This window comes from Orcinus orca, chromosome 20 (genome assembly GCF_937001465.1).
Source record: "Orcinus orca chromosome 20, mOrcOrc1.1, whole genome shotgun sequence".
In the NCBI taxonomy this organism is placed as follows: Eukaryota; Metazoa; Chordata; class Mammalia; order Artiodactyla; family Delphinidae; genus Orcinus; species Orcinus orca.
This window is the reverse complement of record NC_064578.1, coordinates 58,391,199-58,397,198: the sequence shown is the minus strand read 5'-3', so window position 1 is coordinate 58,397,198 and position 6,000 is coordinate 58,391,199.

Genomic DNA, 6,000 nt, shown 5'->3' with positions numbered 1-6,000 from the left:
GGCTCCCAGGACTTGGAGCGGGAGGTGGAGAAGCCATATCAGGCCCAGCAACCCGCCACCCCCATAACCTCACCTTTCCATAGACCCAGGCACAACATAGAGGAAAGCCCCTTGCTGGAACTTCAGGATGGCAACGGGGAAGCCTTAAAGCCAGCCTGGGCCCTGCAGGCTGCGCGGGTCCCCCAGGTACCATAGCAAATGCTTCTGGGCTCCTCTCCCTGGGGAATGGGGAGGAGCTCCAAGGGCTGCTTTATCTGCCTTGCCGCAGGTCACCACGCCACAGGAACCTGAACCACTCAGCGCCTGCGGATGCGGACGAGGCTCGTGCCTCTGCAAAGCCGCATGTGTCACCCGGCTTCCCGGGGCAGCGTGCAGAACCGGGAACCCTGTTTTCTGTAAACGGCAAGTCCATTCTGAACCGAGGGCCTGGAGACGCCCTAATCGCAGCACTCATGCGTGATGGACCTGCTCCAGACGTTGTGATGGGGCCTGACCACATGGTGGGCAGCCAGGCACCAATGACCACGTGCACGATGGATAAAAATCCCTCCCGCGACCCCATGGACTCCTGGAGCTGGCGACAGGAGGGTGCACCCGCGCACAGAATGGCCCTTCTCACCCCCTGACTCTTGTTCCTGCTGTACCCTCCGCCTAGTGTTCCCCTCTTGTTCACCATGAACTCATTGACACTCCTCCCAAAGCCTTCGCTATTCCACCCTGCGTCGCCTGGCTTTCGCATCCACGTCTGCTTTTCGGGGGCCCCTCATTGTCCAATTCCTGCACTTTTGTTGACATTCCTAGGAAAGAGCGAGCCCTGTTCCATGCAGCCGGCCCTGGGAGGATGCAAGCTCACATGGGGTCACAGGGGCAAGACAGCACAAGGAGGGACGAAGTCTCTTCAGGGGAAAGGGGAGCCCAGAGCGGCGTGGGGTCAGGGCCGCCCGAGGGCGAGTCCCCTCTGCTGAGCTTTCCCGGACAGACCCGGGCGTCCATCTGCACAACCAGCCCGCGAGTCTCTGGGACAGGGTCTGCGCCCCACCGACCTAGCGCAGGGGAGGGTTTCCGACAGGGCCCAGGGTCCGGGTCGGGGGCAAGCCTGGTCTGCAGCAGCGCCGGGGGGAACCGGTGTCCTTCTGACGGAGAGCAGACAGACGCAAGCCGCAGGCCAGATGGACAGGTGGTAAAAGGGAGGCTCTCCAGTTACCGACGGAGCGAGAGAAGTGAGGCAGAGGCGTGCGGCACAGTGACATTTATGTAAAAAACAAAAATTAAAAGCACAGGTGCACGGAACTCGATGCATGTTGGGCAGGACGTGTGCAGGGACACGGTTTGCTGGGATGGCCTGGGGCGCTGCGGGCGGGGAGGGGGCTGGGACTGGAGCGGGTGGTGGGGTGAGAGCAGGGCTGGGTGGATGCAACACTGTAAGTCCCAGAGGAAAAAGAAGCGATCCGTGGGCACCGGGCCATGGAGACGTGGGCTGGACCCCAAACTGGGCACCCGCAGGCTCTCGGTGCGGCCGCCCCCTCACCTTCCTGCCGCGGCATCTGGGTGAGGTCCTCTACCAGGCTAGCGGCCAATTGGAAGCCGCCTAGGCTGTGTTCCCCGCCCCAGTGGAGTCCGGGTGTTCCCGGGACACGGATTCGGTCGCCATGGTAACAGGGTGCCCTGTCCGGAGAGGGGGCGGAGAATGTGCAGTGTCTGCACTGCCTCTGAGCGGTGCTGTGCAAACGTGCTCCCTTTGCAATTCAGCTGCCAGATAAGGCCGAAATTCCAGACAAATGAAGAAAGTTTTTCTTTTTGACTATGAGTGTGTCTCATATTTAGTATGTTAAAAAAATTGTTTTAAAAATATTTATTTATTTGGTTGTGCCAGGTATTAGTTGAGGCAGGCGGGTTCCTTAGTTCCCGCACATGGGCTCCTTAGTTGTGGCATGTGGTCTCTTAGTTGCGGCATGCATGTGGAATCTAGTTCTCTGGCCAGGCATGGAACCCGGGCCCCCTGCATTGGGAGCGCAGAGTCTTAACCACTGCGCCACCAGGGAAGTACCAAAAAAATTTTTTTTAAAAAAGTATGTCTTGGTTAGTGTAATATGTCCCAGTATAGGATTTCCAGATTTAGCAACTTAAAAAATAGGAGAGGCCCAGTTAAGAATTGAATTGGAGATAACCATGAGTGTTTTTTAGGATTAGTATGTTTCACATTGAGTGTATTTTAAGAACTTCAAATAGATAAGCAGCAAGGATCTATTGTACAGCACAGGGAAATATAGCCATTATTTTGTAATTAATACAATAAATTTAAATGGAGTAAATTCTATAAAAATACTGGACAATACGTTGTACACCTGAAACTAATATAATATTAGTTTCTATACTTCAATTTTAAAAAAACGATCAAAGCCCAAGTATAACAAAGGGATGATACCACATATGAAAAAGGAAAAAGAGGATTACCTTGTCTGCTATCGGACCATGTAATACCAATTAGTCAAATAAATATGAAATAGACACACGAAAAGCAAGTTTTGTTGCCTGTTATCAAAGATGCCTGCGGGACTTCACTGGTGGCGCAGTGGTTAAGAATCCGCCTGCCAATGCAGGGGACATGGGTTTGATCCCTGGTCCGGGAAGATCCCACATGCAGCGGAGCAACTAAGCCCATGTGCCACAACTACTGAGACTGCGCTCTAGAGCCCGCGAGCCAAAACTACTGAAGCTCCGCAACAAGAGAAGCCACCGCAATGACAAGCCCGCGCACCCAACTAGAGAAAGCCCGCGCGCAGAGACGAAGACCAAACACAGCCAAAAAAAAAAAAAAAAAAGAGCCTGGGACTTCCCTGGCGTTCCAGTGGTTAGGACTTCGTGCTTTCACTGCAGAGGGCACGGGTTTGATCCCTGGTCGGGGAACTAAGATCCCGCGTGACCACCTAGTGGGAGACATGTGGTCAGCCTTGCACATCCCCATGGCCTGGCTCCTAGGGCTCTATAAATTTCCCAAGGTGAATCACCCCAAAGCCTGTCCCCTTCACAAACTGTGCTTTCGCTACTACTGGCCAGGTTTCCCGCTAATGCTTTATGTGCCAGACACTATTTTTACTCCACACCATAACCTGGTGGTGAGGGAACCTCAATCCCTGTGACATCAACGAGGAAAGTGAGGTTTAGAAACAAATCAATGATGGGTCCGAGCTCACCCAGGGAGGCTTGGAATGCCACCACCTGGCGTTCCCCAAATTTCAGGCCCTGGGCGTCATCCCTACGACGGTGGTCATCTTCTTGTCTTCCTTTAAATTTGGCTCCTACGTTCACAGGTTTGTTGAGATAGAATTCACACACTACGCCACTCACCCACTTAAAGTGGACAATTCAGTGCTTTTAGTCTACACTCAGAGTTATGCAGACATCACCACAATCAGAGAACATTGTCATCACCCAATAAAGAAACATCAAACCCATGAGCCACCACTTCCCATCATCCTCAGCCCCCGGCAACCACTAATCTGCTTTGCATCTCTATGGATTTGCCTTTTCTGGGCATTTCATATAAACGGAATCAGGTCTCATGTGGTCTTTTGTGTCTGAATTCTTTCACCCACCATAACGTCTTCAAGGTTCATCAGTGTTGTAGCATCTATCAGAGCTTCGCTCCATTTTATAGCTGAGTGACATTCCATTGTATGAATGGACCACGACGTGTTTATCTGTTTATCAGCTGAGGGACATCTGAGCTGCCTCCACTTTTTGGTTATTGTGAATAATGCTGCTGTGAACAGGGTAGGTTTTGTGTATGTGTGTTTTCAAGTCTCTTGGGGATTTGAGTGGACTCGACGGGCCACATGGTAATTCTATGTTCAACTATTTGAAGAACTAACAGAGCATTTTCCAAAGTGGCTGCACGGTTTTACATTCCCACCACATTGTCTGAGGATTCCAATTTAAAGCTATTCATTTTGACTTTGAAACTATATATTGGAGTGAATTCTCTCCTTGAAGCCTTAAATCTGCTAGGTTCCCAGGCCTGCCGGGAGAGGATTTCTGTCTTACCCGTGAAGCTGGGGCCTTATAAGTCACAGAATAGGTTCCAGGGCATTTCTGGGGACGGGACTTTCAGGGTGTGGGTGCCACAGAGGAAGTCCAGCCCTGGTTCCTCCTCGGAGGGCTTGTCATGTGACGCGGTTTATTCTTAAGTGTGACACTCCAGGTATGGGCTCGGCTGTCTGACTGATTCGTCCAGTTCTCTCCTGATAAAAAGGAGTCTTAGAGAACCTCTGCCAGTAACCACACCGCTGTTACAGGGGAAGAAGCTGGGGACAGCTATCTGTGGATTCTGACAGGGCTGTGAATGCAAGATGCCATCTAAAGAAGAACGCTTGTATGGGGGGCAGGATGCTGAGGTAGCCCCTGAGATCCTTGCCTGCGGGTGCACACGCCCCCTATGGTCCCCGACCCTGAGCGGCCAGAGCAACCTGTGAGCGCGCTGGGGCCCTCGCTTTTGTGATTATGTTACATCATACAAGACTCGACAGAGTAGCCTGAAGAGACATTTTTCTCTTCTGACATAAAGGAGAATTAAACGGCCATACTGATATTTTTCCTTTGAGGTAATTTATCTTTTTATTAAAAACTTTTTTAGATTTTAACTTATTTATTTTTATTGAAGTAGAGTTGATTTACAGTGTTGTGTTAGTCTCAGGTGTACAGCAAAGTGATCCATTATATATATATTTATATATATATTCTTTTTCAGATTTTTTTCCCTTATAGGTTATTACAAAAATTTGAGGTCTTCCCTCGTGGCGCAGTGGTTGAGAGTCCGCCTGCCGAAGCAGGGGACAAGGGTTCGTGCCCCGGTCCGGGAATATCCCACATGCCGCGGAGCGGCTGGGCCCGTGAGCCATGGCCGCTGAGCCTGCGCGTCTGGAGCCTGTGCTCCGCAACGGGAGAGGCCACAACAGTGACAGGCCCGCGTACCGCAAAATAAAATAAAATAAAATAAAATATAATAAAAATTTGAGTATAGTTCCCTGTGCTGTATAGTTCCCTGTAGGTCCTTCTTGGAAACGGCCATATTTTGAGAGTAGGAAGCCATGTGACAAGAATCTGAGGTGGCCTCCAGGAGTGGAGAGGGGCCCTCCACCAAAAGCCAGCAAGAAAACAGGACCTCACTCTTACAACTGCAAGCAACTGAATTCTGCCAACAACCAATAATCCTGGACGTGGAGCCCACACCTCAGATGAGAGCCCAGCCCTGGCTGATTCCGTGCTGGCCACCTTGGGAGACTCTGAGCAGAGGACCCAGTTAAGTAAGCCATGCTCTCACTCCTGACCCACAGAAGATGTTAGCTAAAAAATCCGTGATTTTTTAAGCTGCTAAGTTGCAGAAACAATTGGTCCTTGCTTAAGACAGGCACATAGATGGTTGTAGCTGCATTGCCTCAACTGAAATGATGATCCAGTTTGAAAATAAATTGATCAGGTGGTAACACAATAATAAAACTTCATTCATATCATAAGCAAAAAAAAAAAGAGAGAGAGAGAGAGAGAGAGCCTTGTGAATTTGTTATTGTCATATATTATATTAATACAAGTCTGGAATTTGGTTTTCCTTCTGTTAAAATGCCAAACTGGTCTTGGCATATTCAGACCATTCTTAGCAACAGGTAGTAAAAAGGCGATTCTTTGTGTAATCTGCCCAGAGAGAGGAGATTCAGAAAATTACCAGAATAACCCCTGGGGCTTGGGCTGAATTGTCATGCCCCAGTTAAAAAAACAAACAAACAAACAAAAAAATACAGAATTTTTTTCCCTCACTTCTGAAAGAGCTAATTTTATTTTTTAAATTTTATTGAAGTATAGTTGAGTTACAATATTGTATTAATTTCTGCTGTATAGCAAGGTGACTCAGTTACATATATATATATTCTTTTTCATATTCTTTTCCATTATGGTTTATCACAGGATACTGAATATAGTTTCCTCTGCTATACAGTAGGACATTGT